Genomic DNA, 19,564 nt, shown 5'->3' on the forward strand with positions numbered 1-19,564 from the left:
CGTTTAGTCATCAGGGTGTTTATTTTCCGGCTGTTTCCGACGTCGGGAAAAGCAGAATGTTGAGACTGGAGAGATCCAGAGCTGCTGTAAAAGACTTCTTAGGAACAGGCCTTGGGAACACTGCCTTCAGACCACTGGGTCCCAGCTCATAGGAAAACAAAACAGGATGGGCCGGGGACAGCTAAGCCCGCAGGAGTTTCCAACCTGCCTCAACCTTGGAGGCTATCCAAATTAGAGAACCCTCTGGCCCAGCTCTATCTGAAGATTGTTTCTCAAAACACAACCAAGCCCAGAAGAAAGTCCTTCCCAGAATCCCCCTCCCCAACTTCTCCTATATCTGCCTGGTGAGCCTCCCGCCAACACAACCCTAGCCAATCTCAGCCCTGAGGCGGGCCTTCCAGAGCTACGATTGGTTGGCTGGGCCTTCTAGACCTGGAATGTTGAGTCCTTGACAAAGGAATGCGGAAGGAAGGTGGGTCACCTGGAGACGGTATTAAAGGACTAGCTGGGAGGAAGAGGAAGAGGGAAGAGCTCCAGGGAGGTGGGGGCCCTGGACGCTAACTTGCTGACTAGACGCTCACCCGAGCCCGCAGTGGGGGCAGCCACACCACAAGTGACAAAATCCAGTCTGGAAACATGTTGGAGTAGAAGAGAGGAGGTGACAGCGTGAGGTCTTCACTTCCACCGAGGACCGAAAAGGGCCGAGGTAATGTTGGAGACTGGATGAAAACTGGACTTCCTGAAAGTGGCTATGAATTCTTTTCTTCTAGCCCCTGGACTTCCCATCCCAGAATCCCCTGGATGGCAAATAACTGTCTCGCGTTTCCTCTCCCATCTGACTGTACACCTATTTCTTATTCATCTATTGTGTTTGCTAGCGTGCCACGGTGCATGCTTAGAGGTCAGGGGACGATTCTGTGGAGACGATCTCTCCTTCCACCTTTCCATAGGTTTTGGGCTCAAACTCAGGTTGCTAGGCTTGCTTGGCAACTGCTTTACTGGCTAAGTCATCTCGCCGGCTTCTACCCATCTGTTAAAAAAAAAAGTCACCTTCCAGCACAAAGCTGCTGTAAAATCCCCCGTGGGCCCTTGGGACACTTAGGTGCCCACCGAGTCTAAAAAGACTAGCATGTAAACTCACCTACAATGCCATCTTCACAAGGCTCTCTGGCAAACAAAACTTAACCCTCCTTTATCCGCCCCTTCTCGGGCTTCTCCAATTCACCTGTGCTTGGAGAAAGGTCTTTCCCGCAGGACCCCATCCCTCTCAGCACCCCTCTTCCACCTGGCAGTCCTTCCTCAACCTAGGAAAAGTGGTCCTGCCTTCCCTGCTAGTCTGGTGAGCTAGCTGCTTGGCAGGCCCTCCTCTAACCTGCGCCATCTGGACAGTTCTCAATCCCCACCTCGCAACTCAGCCACCCGGCTCGTCCTTCTTCCTCCGGTTTTTGGATGGTGCCAGCTAAGCCCCTCCAATCTCTCCCAGCGGCTGCCACCACGCTTGCGAACCGGACCCCCAGCAGGTGGGCGTGTACGTTCCCAGCGGGAAGGTGGGACGCTGCACCCTGTGCCTGTCTCCTCCGGGCGCACTAGCTTGCTGGTTTGGGTTTCTAAGGTACTTTTCCTCACCAGCTCCTGAGTTCCTGCGGGGATGCAGAGCTGGCTTGCAACGCGCTCGGCAAATGTATACGCGCAGCTATGTGAGTTAGGATTGTGCAAATTCTACTGAACACCTTATTTCTGCATCGATAATCGTGGTAGCCAAGGACAGGGGTCGAGTCTGGGGTCCTACAACTCCACTTCAGGGCAGAGTCGGGGTGAGGGATAGATTGCGGAGTCCGCCCGTGTGACACAGTAGTGCCCTACGCTGAGAGCCAGGGTGTCTAGGACCAGGCGCGGGGACAAGAGCAGAGGCTCCTGGAGCTGAGAGGGAGAGGTGCAAGAGCGGGTCCCGAGTCCGTGTACCCCCACAGGAGCTCCCTGCCCCCGGCTGGGCAGGATGTGGTGGCAGCTGCAGTTGGGTGGGCAGGATGTGGGGGTGGGGGCAGATGATCGCAGCCCGACAGTAGTCTCCCCCAGCTCTTGCCTCCACCCCCTCCGGGTCACGTGCTCTCAGCTTGGGCATCGACGGACTATTTCCCATTTTCCGCGGAAGGACATCTCAAATCCGTTGTCATGGACTCAAGTTGTACCACGCCATTTTCTTGCCCCCATCACCAGCCTAGGACAAAAAGTTTGCCCAGCACAAATTTCTTTAAAGCGAGCATTAACTCGGAAGAGGCCCCTTTAAATGCAAATGAGTCGCCTTCTTGCTCCGCTCCTTCCAACCCCCCATCCCAACTTCTCTCCTCGTGCCCAAACTCCACCAGCTGCTATTGACGTCAATCGTGCGTCAGCATAGCCAGCCCAACCAGACAGCACGTGGGGGGAAGAAGGCAATCTTAAAGTGACAGTCGCTCAGGGCCTGTTAGGTTACCGGAGAAAGGAAAAGCGAAGAGGAATGCTGGAAACAGTTGGAGCAGGAAGAAATGCAGGGCAGACTTTCAGAAGGACTGCGTAAGGCCAGCGGAGTGGCTCAGGGGATAAAGGTGCTGTGCAAGCCGAGAATCATATCTCCAAAGTTATCCTTTGACCTTCACATACATCCCCCCAGACGTACAGTACTAATAAACCTTTTTAAAAAAGACTTCCCAGAATAAGTTAGTATATTCTTTTTTCGTTTACTTTCTATTGTGTGTGTGTGGTGTGTAGATCAGAGGACAACTTGCAGTAGTTAGTTCTCTCTCCATCCACCTTGTGGGTTCCTGGGTTCGAACTCAGATCATTACTTTGGACGATTTGAGGCAGTAAGCTCTCTTCACAGTTGAACCCGATGGCCCCTTTGAATCCTCTCTCTCCTCCCTCTTCCGCTCCCCTCTTCCTCCCCTTTAGGGCTTGAACCTAGGGTCTCACATATACTAAGTACACATCCTACCACTGAACTACATACCCCAGCTCAAGAGGGCGAATCCTAAAACCAAGCTTTTCATTTAGATTTCCCCAGACATTTGGGTTTGTTTATCTGGGAAAGAAATCCAGGAGCTGGAGAAGCAGGCTGGGTCTAAAGGCAAAGGAGGCTTGAACTTTAAGAACCATGAGCTGCCAGGCAGATCTCCTATAAGTTCAAGGCCAGCCTGGTCTACAGAGTGAGTTCCAGGACAACAGAGAAACCATGCCTTGAAAAACTAAAAAAAGAAAAAAGAAAAGAACCCTGAGTTCTAGCTGGGTAGAAACACTGCCAGGGGCAGGCAGATCCCTGTGAATTTCAATTTGGTCTACATATTGCTCTACATAGTGAGTTCCAGGACCCACATGGATACAAGTTTAGTCTTTTCCCTCACCCTACTCAGTGTGTCTGTCCACAAGTGTTGTGCCTCCAACTAGAGCACAGCCCGGAGTAGACAGTTGTAGCACAGAGTACTTTGAGCCCATGCAGACTCGCCTTTTTCAAGAGGCTCTCTGATTTGTCCCAGGCACACAGCGCACACACTCAGGTGTCAGGTGTCTTCTCCTTGAATGCATGCAGCATTTGTGGAACAGCTCCTGCCTTCCTACCTTCGAGCCATGTGCACTGGAGCCTGGGTCCCAGTTCTGGCTCCACTGCTTATTAGTTGACTGACAAGGGACAGTGTTACTTGCTGTGAGCATTAAATAGGGCAGTTTCCGAGGAAGCTTTTTGCTTGCTTGACATTGTCTCATTGTGGGGTCCTAGTTGGCCTGGAACTCACAGAAATCCTCCTGCCTCTGCCCCCAGAGAGTGGGGTTTAAAATGTGTGCCACCATGCCTAGCCAAGCTCTTTTTTGTTACATCTCCATTATTTACTCTGTGAGTACACACACACACACCATGGCTTGCATGTAGAGGGAAAAGGACACACCCTAGGGGGTTCAAACTCAAGTCAGGCTTGATGGTAAGTACCTTTTACCCAGAAAGCCATCTCACACAACTCTTAAAAATTATTGTTAGTGTGTGCAGGTGTGAAAAACAGAGTGCAGGTCACCAAACTTGCCAGCCCTCTGCGAAGTACTTGTATGGCACTTAGCTTGGGGCAGACTCTCAGGAGTAGTGCAGAGTACGTGTTGGGTGGTCAGTATTTTTTAGGACAGAGTCTCACTGGGCAGCTCTGCCTGGCCCTAAACTGTTGGTGCTCTGCCTCTTCAATATGGATTAAAAGCCTGGCTGGGATGGGTTCTGAAATGCCCCTCTCCCTACTAAACTGAGCCTCTGGAGCATAAGGCAATCAAATTTATTTCCAGCACCAAACACAACATGGAGCTTACAGATGGTGCTTTAAAAATGTTTGTTGAGCCAGACAGTGGTGGCACACACCCTTAGTTCCAGCACTCGGAGGCAGAGGCAGGAGGATCTCTGAGTTTGAGGCCAGCCTGCTTGCTCTACAGAGCGAGTTCCAGGACAGGCTCCAAAGCTACAGAGAAATCAAATCTGGAAAAAAAGAAAAAGAAAAGTTTGTTGAGAGTGAGTAATCTGGCTCAATGGGTAAAAGCACTTGCGGTCAGACCTACGATCTCGTCCATCCTCAGACCCCATGAGGTGGAAGGAAAGAATGGACCCCTGAAAGTTGTTCTCTGACCTTCACAGGAGTGCTGGTGTGTATGTGCGTGGGTGTTAGCATCAAATAAGTCCTACATATTGCCACATAACTAAAAATAATTTTTTAAAAATCAGGCTAGGTGTGGTGGTATATGCCTTTAACCCTAGCACTCTGGAGGCAGAGGCAGGTATATCTTTGTGAGTTCAAGGCCAGCCTGGTCTACGTGGTGAGACCTTGCCTCTAAATAAGGACAGATAGCTCGGCTCTTCAGAGGACCTGTATGCAAGTGTAGGGTGCCACATGGAGGTTCACTACTGTCTGGGATCCAGTTCCAGCGGATCTGATGTCTTCTTCTGCACCAAGCATGCAGGCAGCACACTGGCATGCATGTAGTCCAAATAACAATACAATTATAAAAACAAAACATAGCAATACATTTTAGCTAAAAGTTTGCTGCATGAGGCTGAGAATGTAGCTTAATGACCCTTGTCTTTCCTCCCCAGCATACATACAAGAGTCATTAAAATTAAATTTATTTTTCTCTCTGTTTTGTGAGGCACAGTCTTGCTCTATAGACTCTGCCTGCCTCTGCCTCCTAAGTGCTGGCTGAATTAAAAACATGAGCCACCAAGCCTGGCTAAAGGTTTCTTGTTAGCTTAGTTTTTCAGAGTGTTTGGCTACATGGCCAAAGCTCAGGTTGAGTGTCTCATAAGCCGAGAGTGGTGGTGCTCACCTGTAACAATACCAGGAGGATCAAGAGGTCTGAATAAGAATTCAAACCCGCCGGGCGGTGGTGGCACACGCCTTTAATCCCAGCACTCGGGAGGCAGAGGCAGGTGGATCTCTGTGAGTTCGAGGCCAGCCTGGTCTACAGAGCGAGTTCCAGGAAAGCCTCCAAAACAATACAGAGAAACCCTGCCTGGAAAAACCAAAAAAAAAAAAAAAAAAAAAAGGGTTCAAACCCTAGGCCCCCTAGGGTCATCCATTTGAGTGATCGGTCTCCTGTTAGTGGAACTGTGAGAAGCATCAGAAGGTGTGTGTGGCCTTGTGAAGTAGATGTTGCCTTGTTGGAAGAGGTGTGTCACTGGAGGTAGACCATGAGCTTTCAAAAGCCCGCCCCAGGCCCAGACCCAATCTCTCCCTCTCTCCCCCTACCCCCTCTCTGCCTCCATCCTATGGTTCTTGGCGTGGGCTCTCACTACTGCTCCTGTGCCATGCCTGCCTGCTGCCACGCTCCCCGCCAGGATAATAGGAGTAAGCAAGCCCCCAATTAAATGCTTTCTTCCATAAGTTGCCTTGGTCATGGTGTTTCATCCCAGCAACGAAGTGACACCACATCACAGGGACATCACATCACAGTGACTAAGACTTCATAAAGAGTTCCAAGTCAGCCTGTGCTACATGAGACACCATTTAAAACAAAACAACACACACGTACACACCTTGTTAAATGAATACAAATGAAAAACGTTAATGACTTTAATATCTCCCAAGTCTGAACTAAATTCCACCCTGGAGTTATCCTGAGGGGAGAGAGAGATATGATCATGGCAATTTTAACTTGGAGAGCTGAGGTTCAGTTCTGTAGCTAAAATGTGCCTCAGCTAGCCAACTGCTTTGAAACGTGGGAGGCTGGACCTGCTTCCTGCCAGGAGACTCAGAGCCTTCGGTCTCATTCTGTAGCCCAGGCTGGCCTAAATCTGCAATCTGACTTTGGCATAGAGTGTAATTACAGATATGTAATGCAGCATCTAGAGCAGAGACTTCACCAGATCACTAACTCAACTTAGGTGTTATCTTTGAAGCCTCACCCCTGCTCTCCCCCACCCTACCCCCCCATTCTTCTCTCCCTCTTCCTGCCTCCCCTCCCCACCCTAGCCCTCATTCCCCATGGTGAGGGAGGAGAGCCTCCTCACCTGACTCCGGTTTCTTGGGGTTAGAGACCACCTAGTCCTTGTTCAGCCTGTCTGGCAGCTGCTCACTGATCTCCTTGTCAATTCCTGTCACCCTCTCCAAGGCTGAAGGCCTGACAGACACCACAGGGCACTTCCTGCCTGGAATAACTGAGATCAGGAGGCACCGGCCCAAGCAGAGCTGAGGTTCTCCTTTGGCTCAGAGCAACCCTAACAACCCTTGGAGCCCAACAAGCGAGCGAGGTGGGTTTTCCCACAGGAATCTCCCAGCAGCCTTGGTGATGGCTCCACCCTCTATAGAGGTTGGGTGACACCAGGAGCACTGTGTTCCAGAAAACCCCAAAATAGCCCATCTTCACTGTCCGGCTGCTATTTCTGTCCACTCTGTTTAATTATTCAAACCCAAGTTGGGGAGTGAGCTATATAAAGCCCTTCTACTTGGGGGCCCAGGAGAGCTGGGAGACTCGCCAGGTTGCAGCAGCATCAGGCAATGGGGTTTGCTGAGATCACCGGCCCAGGATTAAAAGTACCTGCTGTCTGCTGTCTGCTGGCCTCCTGGGCTAGAAGAAGGAAGCTTGCAGGCTCCCCACAACAGTTTACCCCTCCAGCCTGCTGGGAGCTAGCTGCCCCACCCCACAGCCTGTCCTTTCGACCTGCTGGTGTCTTGTCTCAGCTGGCTCTGCGTGGGTGGTGGTTGTTTTGTTGTTGTTGTTGTTTGTTTGTTTCCAAGACAAGGTTTTCCTGTATAGTTCTGGCTGTTCTGGAACTTGCTCTGTAGACCAGAGTGGCTTTGAACTCAGAGATCCTCCTGCCTCTACCTCATGAGTGCTGGGACTAAGGGCATGTGCCACCACCGCCCGGCTTCTGTCCAGCTTCTTAACACACACACAAAAAAATATTGTCAAACCCAGCATCAGTGACTCAGGAAGGCTAGATGGCAGAGGAGAGCTGGGTGGGGCGAGCAGGCGCCACGCCCTTGAAGGGTACTTGCTGTGGGTTGGTGGAGGAGTGACGGTCTGGGTGGAGAGATTTTTGGCTGGCACAGACACTGAGTCTCCCAGGACTGCCCCCAGAAAGGAAGGGAAGTGAGGGTGTGAGTCTTTCTGCTCAGGGCCAACAAAGGGCAGTGTGGTTTCTCTGGGCGCCCACGGGTGACTGAGAAGCAGTGCTCCTGAGGCCCCGGAGACTCTCCCACCATGGGCTTCGTGAGAAGATAGCACAACAGTGACAGTCCTCACTTTGAAACATCCTGGGGTAGCTGCAGTGCCTGGTCCTCAGTGTAAGTGGCATGAGGACCAGTCACTGCTTGACAGGTGAGGCCTTGGAAATGCGTGTGTTGACAAGAGTCAGCCAAAATGACAGAAGTGCTGCTTGAGCTCGTGGAGAAGAGTGCCCAGGCACAGGCGCAGAAATGCAGGACAGCAGGAACAGATGCGAGAGTGCAGAGGTGACGCCAGGAGAGGCCAAGCGGTCAGAGCTGGTGTGGGGCCTGAGCGTCATGCAGCCAGTTCTCACTAGGCCTTTCCGGATCTTGTCCCCACACACTGACTGGTGAGTGACTAGTGAGGCCCTGCGGCGCTCACCAAGGCTTTCCCTATAGCATCGCCACTAGAGTGGCCTGGGCACTGCTGCCGGATGGGGAGGATGCGTGGTTACCAAGCAACAGAAGGCATACAGGAGGGATCCTGGCACTGAGGGTGAGCAAGGAGACAGGAGAGAGCTGGGTGGGCCAAGTTTATAGCTGCCTCCCGCCTCCCCATAGCTACAGGGCAAGGATGGCCACTGCTTGGCAAGCATGGAGGAAGAAGCCTGTGAGCCTTCTCTAGCTTGTACTCACAGGGCGGAGAGCCTGGGCTTGCAAGGCTAGGACAGGAACCACCAGGTTAAGCGCAGCTCTGGGCTTCAGTGTGTCTCAGGATTGAGCTCTTGCCAGATGCGGGAGGGCTCCTGTTTAAAGGCCAAAGGGTGACTCCTGCAGAAAAGGAGCGTGGAAGCCAGGGGAGCTGGAAGCGGCTGGATGTGTCCCCTTAGTGGTACAGTGTACACTAGGCCTCTGGCACTTTTCAAATCTAGTTTCCCGCCATCCCACTGCCTCTCCTGGTTTATTTACTATTTTACTAACTTCCTTACTTTCTAAGTTGACAGTGAACGCAGTATGCAGCCGTGGATGGCCCTGGACTTCAGTTTCTCCTGCTTCCCAAGAGTGCTAGGGTTATAGCACTATGCCCAACCCTCCTCCGTTGTGAGTCTCTGTGGGGGGTGGGGACATTTTGAGATAGGGTCTCACTCTGTAGCTCAGACTTGCCTTGAACTCCTAGTCATCCTTCTGCCTCAGGTTTTTGAGTACCGGGATTACAGATGTATATCACTTGTGGCCAGCTTGGTTGCTATTCTAGGAGACAGAGTCTGACCCTGTAACCCAGGCTGTCCTGGAATTTGTGATCCTCCTCCCTCAGCCTTTGAGATCTGGGATCAAAGGCTGTATTGCTGTGCCAATGCCTCTCTGTTTTCAGGTTGGCCGCACTGTGCCACAGATGGGCAGGCCCATGGACTCGGCAGAAGACTGATCGCCCCTCTTCTCCTGGCCTTCACTCACGTGACTGTGTCCTTAGCAGGATTTATGCCACCACGTCTCTCCATGTTAAAACAGGGCCAATACCATTCCCTTGCTGTCCTTTACTGGCTCAGTTTCTCTCCTGACGACTGCGCCTTTATTCAACAGGCCCTTAGCAAGCAGCTGGACTCCACTGGTCAAGGTATGGGAGAACCTCGGCAGGTTTGCTGTGACAGTGAGCTCCCGCATGTGACATCTGCTGGCTGCCACTGCCGTTCATCCTGGTATGGGCCGACCTCCTGCAGCCCCCTCCTCTCAGATGGAAGCTGAAATCCTGGTCATACATGCTCCAGGCCTAAGCCAGGGCTGGCTGCTGAGGAGGTAGGAAGCAGTGAGAAACCCTGTTGCTTAGAGAAGGAGTTGGGGACAAAAGGAGTCTAAGTGTTTCTTCTCTTCGTCTTGGAGGCTCGCAGACAAGGAAACTTGAAGGTCATAGAAGCCAATGAGCGCCCATCCAGCAGCAAGTGACTGTGGGAGCCAGAGGACCCCTCATGCCTAGGATCCCAGCTTTCCCAAGGTTGAGGCGGGAGGGCTGCGGAGAAGCCAAAGCTAGTGAGACCCTGTCTCAGAAAACAAAACAAAACGAAACCCAGAAAGTAGCTGTGGGATTCCGGTTTGGTGCTGTGTGTGAGCAGCTTGGACCTTACCACTGCTGAGGAAGACGGCCAGCACTCCACGATCACAGTGACACATCCCGAGATGGTGGAGTGGCACTGGCGTGTGACAAGTCTTCCTCTGTCCCGCCAGCTCCCCAATAACAACATGGAGACTTCTTATTAGTTATGAAAGGCCGGACCGTAGCTTGGGCTGGTTTCTAACTAGTCCTTATAACTTAAATTACATTAACCCATATATATTGATCTACATTCTGTCACATGACTCGTGGCTGTTACCTCTCCTCCTGCACATCCTGCTTGCTCTGTGTCTCTATCTTTCTCTTCCCAGAGTCCTCTCTGTTCCCCAAAGTCCCACCTATACCTCCTGTCTAGGTATTGAACATTCAGCTTTTTTTTTTTTTTTTTTTTTTTTTTTTGGTTTTTCGAGACAGGGTTTCTCTGTGGCTTTGGAGGCTGTCCTGGAACTCGCTTGGTAGTCCAGGCTGGTCTTGAACTCACAGAGATCCGCCTGCCTCTGCCTCCCGAGTGCTGGGATTAAAGGCGTGTGCCACCAACGCCCGGCGAACATTCAGCTTTTTTATTACACTAATCACAGCAATGCGTCTTCACACCGTGCACAAACATCCATAACACTGAAGCATGCTTAGAACAAGCCCTTACAAGCACCATGGGGAAGGTGTCACCAAGGGGGGAATAAAAAAGAGGGGCAGAATGCTTGATGCTCTTCCAGAGAACTGGAGTAATTCAGCTCCCAGGAGCCAGGCCACACGTGGTGGTCTGAATGAGAATGGTCTCCATAGGCTCACATATTTGGTGGAACTTTTTGGGAAGGATTAGGAGGTGTGGCCTTGTTGGAGGAGGTGCGTCACTGGGGTGGGCTTTGAGGTCTCAAAAGCCCACAGCCTTCCCAGTCAGCACTCTCTCTGCCTGGTACTTGTGGGTCAAGATCTAAGCTCTCTGCTGCTGCTCCAGTGCCTCGCCTGCCGCAATGCTGCCTGCCATGATGGTCGTGGACTCGCTCTCTGAAACTGTAAGCCCAATAAACTCTTCTGTATGTTTCCTTGTTCATGGTGTCTTCACAATACAAAGGTAAGACATTGATGCTGGAGAGATGGCTCAGAGGTTAAGAGCACTGACTGCTCTCCAGAGGTCCTGAGTTCAATTCCCAGCAATCAGATCCGGTGCCTTCTTCTGGTCTGTAAGTATATATGCAGACAGATCACTGTACACATAATAAATAAACCTTTCAAAAAATGTAAGTGGATAGAAAAAATGTACATTTACACAATGGAGTACTATTCAGCAGAAAAAAAAACAATGGAATCTTGAAATTTTTCAGGCACTAGAAGAAACCATACTGAGTGAGGTAACCCAGTCACAAAAAGAGAAACATGGTATGTACTCACTCATATATGGATTTTTAGGCATGAATCAGGGGAGTGCCAGCATACAATACCACTGCCAGAGAGTCTGGGAAACAGAACCTTCATCCAGTGACTGATGGAAACAGACAGCCACAGCTAAACACTGAACTGAGCTCCCGGAATCCAGTGACAGAGAGGGAGAACTGATGAGCAAAGGGGTCAGGACTGGGCTGGTTTTACGCACAGAGACAGCTGACCTGAACAAGGGGGAGCTCTTGAACCCCAGACTGATGGTTGAGAGGCCAGCATGGGACTGATCCAGACCCCCTGAATGTGGGTGTCAGTGAGGAGGCCTAGGCAATCTGTGGGGTCTTGGGTAGTAGCTCAGTATTTATCCCTTGCATACAAATGGACTTTGGGTGCACATCCAACAATGAGATACACTCTCAGCCTGGACTCTTGGGGGAGGGTCTAGGCCCTGCCCTGAACAAAATGACAGACTCTGGAGATCCCCCCATGGAGGGCCTCACCGTCTCTGGGGAACAGAGTGAGGATTGGGTGAGGGGCTGGGGGGCCTGGGGGGGGGCAGGATAGGAGGGGAGGGAGAGGGAGCTGTGATTGACATGTGAAGCAAGCTTGTTTCTAATTTAAATTAAAAAAAATTTTAAATGTCAGATATCAGGTCAGGCAAAATAACCTGGGACTCCAGCTCCAAGGAATCCCATGCCATCTTCCAACCCCTGAGGACAAACACACACACACGTGCACACAAATTATATATATATATATCCTGTCTATATGCGTGTGCCTTCATGAATGCTATGCATGCAGGAGTCACAGAGGCCAGAAGAGGCACCATGTAGGTGCTGGGACCAAACCCAAGTCCTCTACAAGAACAGCAAGACCTCTTAACTGCTGAGACACACGCGCACGCGCACACACACACGCACACATGCACTCACATGCACTCACACGCACACACGCGCGCGCACACACACGCACACATGCACGCACACATGCACACACGCACACACTCCGGTCTGACATGGGGATCTCAGAATTGCTCATATTTAGAAATGACTAGGTGAGAAGGCTGGGCCAGATTCCTCTGGGATCCAGTCCCTGCCCCATCATTTCCCATCATTTCTAGCTGTGTGACCATGGGTGAATCATTGACCTCTCTGGGCCATGGCTCCTTTAGTGCTATAACAATGTGGGAGTTACTCATAAAGGGTTGCAAAAATGACAACAATGTAAACAAAATACAATGTCCATCGGTGCCTGGAAACCATGGATGGTGCTTCTGCTTGTAGCCCCTGCAGAAGACATGTCACTAGAGTCAAATTCAAGACCGGTCCCAAATCTGTTGGTGGAGTGCCCGGACTGTAGCAAAACACCCTCCTCAGAGACAGGCAAGGGACAGAGTATGGAGTCATATTTGGAGCCAAGCTACCCAGGATGGCTGGACGCTAACCTCATCCTGCTGGGGCAGATGGACACTAGTGACAGGGTAAGAACAAAACTCCTAGCTTCTCTTTGCCTGCTCCTCTAAGGCAGGTGTTGAGAAAACTCAGAGAAACCAAAAGTTCTAGAAGGATGGGAATGGAATCTACTGCCCCATTAGCTCCACGACTTCCTCGCCCCTGGCCCTGTGCAGTTCATGGCATGCAATGAGGGAACCACACAGGTGGCCATGCTGGCAAGCTTTCCCCCCCCCCCCCCCCGCCTCCCCTTCTCTTCCCCTGCCCTCCTCTACACATCTCCAGAAGGTTTCCTTTGTGTAACTCTGCCTATTCTGAAGCTCACTCTGTGGACCAGGCTGGCCTTGAACTCAGATTTGCCTGTGTCTGCCTCGCAAGGGCTGGGATTAAAGGCGTGTGTCACTGCTGCCTGGCACAGTGTTTTGTTAAGTAAACTTTCTCTGTAAAAACTTATGTAGTGCTGGGCATAGTGGCATATGCCTTTTACCCCAGAACCCAGGAACCAGAGGCAGGTGGCTCTCTGAGTTTGAGGTCAGTTTGTTCTGCATAGTGAGTTCCAGGACAGCCAGAGTAACGTAGAGAGATCCTGTCTCAAATTTCCTTGAATTTATTTTCATGTGTGTGGGTGTTTGGTTCACATGTATGTCTGTGTGCCACACGAGGGCCTGGTGCCCAGGAGGCCAGAGGATGGCGTCAGAGTCCCCGAGGCTAGAGTTACTGTGAGCTGTCGTGTGGGTGCTGCGTTCTCTGGAAGATCTTTCCGTTTCTTAACAGCCGCCGTCTCTCCAGTGCCTTGTTTTGTGACAGGATGTCATTCTGTAATTCAGGCTGGCATGGAGATTCTGTCCTCTTGTCCCAGTAAATTCTCAGTAGCCAGAGTCCCGTCTTCAATTTTACTTTAACATTTAAACGGTTACTTCTATGTGTATGGGTGTTTTTCCTGCATGTATGCGTGTGCAACAGGTACCTGCAGTGCCCAGGGAGGCCAGAAGAGGGCAGTGGATCTTCTGGTTGTGAGCTGCCCTGTGGGCACTGGAAATTGAATCCTGGTCCTCTGCAGGAGCAGTCCGAGTTCTTAACTTTTAGCATTTTGTTGTTTGTTTGTTTTTGATTTTTCAAGACAGGGTTTCCCTGTGTAGCCCTGGCTGCTCTGGAATTCATTCTGTAGACCAGGCTGGCCTCAAACTCACAGAGGTTCACTAGCCTCTGTCTCCCAGGTGCTTGGATTAAAGGTGTGTGCCACTATGACCAACACTAAATAAAATTTTAAAGAGAAAAGTTAATTAAAAACGTTCTAGCGTCAGACATTGGTGGCACACACCTTTAGTCCCAGCACTCGGGAGGCAGAGGCAGGCGGATCTCTGAGTTCGAGACCAGCCTGGTCTACAGAGCTAGTTCAGGACAGCCTCCAAAGCAATACAGACAAGCCTGTCTCGAAAAACAAAAACAGAACGTTCTAGCATCCTACACATTCTCCAGCTCCTCACTATTGTTTTTGATGACTGCATTAGCCTGTTTTCTGTTGCTAATAACACGATATTAACAGGGCACAGTGACTCATTCCTGTAAGCCCAGCACTTGGGAAGCCCAGGCAAGGATGATAGTGTCAGGCTAGCTTGATCTTCATTGTAAGAACTTGTCAAAATACAAACAAATCAATGACACAATACCATAAGATTATAATTTGTAAACAATAACAGCTGTGTTTATTTTCAGCTCGGTTTTGGACATCTTGGCCACATTTCATGATGGTCTTCTTGCCAGGGAAGTCTCTAGGTGGAACAGGGCATCAAATGGCAATAACGGGGACTTTGCATTTGTGTCTCTTGTAAATTCACTCATGAGGCTCCACTCAAGCGTCCTTATCTAGCCCCATGCCCTTCCCCAAACATCATGGTCATATGAAATCCTGTCCTCTCTTCCGTTTCCTTTTGGGGACCCTGGATTGAACCCAGAGCCTCATGTTCTCCGTGTCACTGAGCTATGCCTCTGGTCCAGTTTCCACCCTCTTTTTTTTTTTTTTTTTTTTGGTTTTTACGAGACAGGGTTTCTCTGTTTTGGAGGCTGTCGGTCCAGCCTGGCCTCGAACTCACAGAGATCCGCCTACCTCTGCCTCCCGAGTGCTGGGATTAAAGGCGAGCGCCACCAACGCCCGGCTTAGTTTCCACCCTCTTAATACCGCACAACGGGGACTAAATTGGGACGCAGAAACTCTAGTGGGACGCGGACCAGGTCTAAGCCACAGCAATGACCCAGCTTCGGGGGACGCAGCATCACCAGGTCATACAGTAGCTCAGGCAGTCACAGAGAATACTAGGCTGTCCAGCTTCCAGTGTGGAGGCCACAGCCACCACCTCATGCAGAAGGCATGAGCAGGTACGGGAGCACATACGGTCACCTTGGGCAACACAGTTAAACAAGGTCTGAGCGTGCACAGGAAGGCTGCCAGCAGTGGCACCTGTGAGGAGGGTGGGGGTGGGGAGAGTTTGACTTTGCTTTTGCGAGAATTACCGGAGCTCTCTATGCTAAGATGGCATATGCAGTAGACCGTTTGTTTGAAGTGAAACAAAAAAGAAAAGGGAAAGTATACTGTAAACCTTTACAGGAGAAGGTTTGAGAGGATTGGCAGCTCGGTTGGAGACAAGACATGGGTGCAAACCCCAGCACATCAAAACACAAGAATAAAAGGGTGGAAGATTTCTGGGGCCAGAATTTCTGGGAAATGCTGCATAATGCATCTGAATTAATGAAAACATTTACGCAGGCATGATTGTGACATCTTTGTCATATGTTGTGAGACACGCTCTTACGGAGCTGGTGAGATGGCTCAGTGGGTAGCCACCTGAGCTGCATCCCCAGAATCCACATAGTAGAAAGGAAGAAGTGATAGCTGTTCCTTAACTTCCAGGTGATCACCACGGCATGAATCTGCATCCCATAATGCAGAAATAAATGAAGAGAAAATAGTCTTTTGGGAAGGGGAACTCCCTGCATAGTACTGGGATTTACCATGTAGACCAGGTTGGCCTCAAATTCACAGAGATCTGTCTGCTTCTGCCTCCTAAGTGCTGGGATTAAAGATGTGCACCACCATCACCACCTTTTACTTATGTGTATGTATGTATGTGTATGTATGTGTGTGTGTGTGTATGTATGTATTTTTAAAATACGGAACACTTCACGAATTTGTGTGTCATCCTTTTGCAGGGACCATCCTAATCTTCTCTGTATCATTCCAATTTTAGTATATGTGAAGCTAAAGTGAACATATTTTTAATTAAAAAATTTTTTGAGACAGGTTTCTCTATATAGCCCTGGCTACATAGAGTTCCATGTCCTGGAACTCTCTCAGTAGACCAGGCTAGCCTCAAACTCAGAGACCTGCCTACTTCTGTCTCCCGAGTGCTGGGATTAAAGGTGTGTGCACCAGCCTGTTGTCAAGCTTTGTCTGTACTTAAGAGCCCCGCTGCTTTTTTTTTTTTTTTTTTTTTTTTTTTGGTTTTTCGAGACAGGGTTTCTCTGTGGCTTTGGAGACTATCCTGGAACTAGCTTTGTAGACCATGCTGGTCTCGAACTCACAGAGATCCACTTGCCTCTGCCTCCCAAGTGCTAGGATTAAAGGCGTGCGCCACCACCGCCCGGTGAGCCCCGCTGCTTTTAATGGCTAATGTACCGACTGCTGTGTGGACAGCCCACCTGAGTTTCCGTTTATTAGTTGGTGGCTATTACAAATAATTCTGATATGAAGACTTTCGAGAGACTTTTGTGTGAAATGTTTTTTTTTTCCTTTTTTGATTTTTTTTTTTTTGGAGACAGAGTTTCTCAGTAGCTTTGGAGCCTGTCCTGGAAGTCACTTTGTATAGATCAATCAGGTTGGCCTTGAACTCACAGAGATCCACCTGTCCCTGCCTCCCAAGTGCTGGGATTAAAGATGTGCACCACCACCACCCAGCATCAATACTCTTTTTAAAAAGTTTATATGTTTTTATGTGTTTGGGTGTTTTTAAAAATATTTTCATTTTAATTTATTTGCAGGTATGTGTGTATGTCTGTGTATGTGCATGCACCTGAGGTCAGGGCCATCCCCTGGAGCTGGAGTTACAGGCAGTTGTAAACTGCCTGATGTGGGTACTGGGAATTGAACTCAAGTCCTCTGCATAAACAATCCATGCTCTTAACCACTGAGCCATCTCTCCAGCCCCGTGTCTGGGTGTTTTGCCTGCATGTATTTATGTGCCTGGTATCTGAGCAGGCCAGAAGAAGGCACCAGATCTGAAATGAGCTGTAGATGGTTGGGAGCTGCCAAGTGGGTTCTGGGAACTGAACCTAGGTCATGTAGACAGCAACCAACGAACGCACTTAACCCCTGAACTATCTCTCCAGCTTGTTTCCAACATATAGTTTTCTGTTTGTTTGTTTTAATTTTAGTTTTTTTGGAGACAGGGTTTCTCTGTGTAGCTAGCACTGGCTGTTCTGGAACTCACTCTTTACACCAGGCTGACCCCAAACTCAGAGATCTGCCTGTCTCTGTCTCCTGAGTCCTGGCATTAAAAACATGCACTACCATGTCTGACTTTAGATTTCTTGAGTGGAATGGCATGATAATTCTGCTGAATGTTTTGAGGAAGTGCCAACATGACTTTCCCAGGAGTGATGCACACCCTCACTGCCCTGTGTTAGCTGTCCTGGCAGGGAAAGGTGTACCTCGTAAGTCTGAGGTTATGGTACATGTGGCAGGGACAGCACCGAAACAGCGTCTCAGGTGCTGGCCACATGGCTATTTGCAGCCTGGAAGACAAATGCTGTGTCCGCTCTGTCCCTTCATCATGGGTTTGAGCTGCGTGTGCTTTGCGACTGCTGGTGAGCGTTTTAGAAATCACCTCCTTCCCTGCCTGATGCTCTTTTGTTTGCTGCTCTCCCTCTGGTCTGGGATTCACTATGCAGCCTTGGCTGAGCTCCCACTGGTGGCGAGCCTCCTGCTTCTCACGTGCTGGGTTACAAGTGTGCATAACTGCATGTCTTTTCATTACCTTGAACGTGCCCTTCAAAGCACCACCTTTCGGGCTGGTAGCGCCTGCTTTTTATTTCCTAAAAAAACTGTCAAGCCAAAGTAAGGGAAATTTAGGTTTGTGTATGTATGTGTATGTGTGTGTAGGCGCACATGCATGTCAGGGTCTCATGTATACAAAGGTGGATTTGCACTTGGTATGTAGTCAACACAGAATTGATTCTCCTGTCGTCAGAGTGCTGGGATTACAAGTGCACACTACCCCACCTGGTTTTGTGCAGTGCGGGGAATCAAACCCATAGTTTTGTGCTTTCTAGGCAGGCTCCCTACTTACTGAGCCCTAGCCCAGTCTGTTTTCTTCTAAGAGTTCTATAGCAGTTTTTCCATTTAGATTCCACGAACCACTTTGAGTGAATTTCCCCTCAACACTTGGGAGGTTAAGGCAGGAAGGTTACAAGTTCAGGGGCAGCTTGTGCTATGTAGTGAGACTCTCAAAAAACAGTATCTGCTTGTGGTGCAGGACAGGGTAAGTTTGGGGTTTAATGCCACTCCTGTCTAAAAGTGTGGATGTCCAGCTTTTCTCAGGACCATTTACTGAAGTCAACCAAGACCAGAGTTACATCCTTAGCCCCTGGGGCTTGAATGTGGAGTGTAGCCAAAGATGGTCTTTTTTGGGGCGGGGGGGGGGGTTAAGACAGGGTTTCTCTGTAGCTTTGGATCCTGTCCTGGAACTCAATTTGTAGACTAGGCTAGCCTCTAACTCATAGAGATCCATCTGCCTCTGCCTCCCCAGTGCTGGCATTAAAGATATGAGCCACCACTGCCTGGCCCCAAGGCTGGTCTTGAGTATACTGCCTCTACTATCATGTGCTGAGATGCCTGGATTATTATACTTTTTTTTCCGAGACAGGGTTTCTCTGTATTGTTTTGGAGGCTGTCCTGGAACTCTCTCTGTAGAGCAGGCTGGCCTGGAACTCGCAGAGATCCGACTGCCTCTGCCTGGGAGGAGTCGTGCGCCACCAATGCCCAGCAGATTATATTTTTTATGCTTGCTAGCACTTTGTATTTAAATTTCTGATACTCCCATCCACAGAGGCTCAGCCCCTGTATCTCAGATTGGGCCTTGGAAGTTGGCAAGGGCATTGACTGACTGGAGCTCATGAGGAATCATTACCAGGTGGAGGGGTACGGGTGAGTGCGACAGGTCTCAGGGATGGGTGCAAGGGATGACCTTTACAGCTTAGCCACTGTGACGTTTCTCCACGCGGTTCGTGTGGCTGAGCTCGTGACTCAGTGTATGTGTGTGTACGTGCATGTGCACGCTACTTCTGCAGCAGGTCAATGTCAGAGCTACTTGGTGAGAGTGAGTTTTTTAATGGCTGTGTATGCATAGAAACTAGGATCCTGGTATATGTCATTGTCACCCAGAGCGAGGCAGCACTTGAAGTTTTTACTGTGACATGTTAAGGGGGAAGAGGCTTTGAGTGAGACTGAATGTGACAGCAAGACAGATAACCGAGTGACAGAATGGAACGGGGTAGAGGCAGGCAGGCAGGCAGCACCAGGAAAATGTGGGTGCCCAGCAGATGCCGCTGAGTTCAAGTGTCAGGCAGATCTGTGTCGTCCCCTCCCCCACAGCCATGGCAGTTTCTTGAAAGCCGGGAGCTTTCTCCCCGGGAAGGGGCTTTGATGCACCAGTGGGAGCTGTGTAAAATGGGTGGATGGAGTCTGGACTGGGCTCTCCTCAGCCTGAGTTCTTAGAGTGGCCAATGGAAACAACCTAAGTTTTCTTCCTCCCCTCTGTGCCCTGGGAGAGAGAAAGAGGGACCACGTCCTCCACTGGTACAAGCCTGGGAAGGCAGGCATGGCTGGCATGTGCCCAGGGCAGGTAGACAGCTGCTGGGGATGCACCCCAAGTTCCCTGCTCCCCAGGTCTTGAGGGCTGTGCTGCAGGAGATAACACAGGCGTTGCCAGATG

The 19,564-nt window shown here is 50.1% G+C and overlaps 1 non-coding gene across 1 annotated transcript; it reads right to left on the minus strand.

Moving 5' to 3' along the window:
* Window positions 1-15,740: 15,740 nt before the first annotated feature.
* Window positions 15,741-15,845, minus strand: LOC121142555. Its single transcript, XR_005879589.1, has one exon. It is a non-coding gene; the product is annotated as a U6 spliceosomal RNA (small nuclear RNA).
* Window positions 15,846-19,564: the final 3,719 nt, after the last annotated feature.

The sequence above is a fragment of the Mesocricetus auratus genome, unplaced genomic scaffold (assembly GCF_017639785.1).
Source record: "Mesocricetus auratus isolate SY011 unplaced genomic scaffold, BCM_Maur_2.0 Super-Scaffold_100009, whole genome shotgun sequence".
Classification (NCBI taxonomy): Eukaryota; Metazoa; Chordata; class Mammalia; order Rodentia; family Cricetidae; genus Mesocricetus; species Mesocricetus auratus.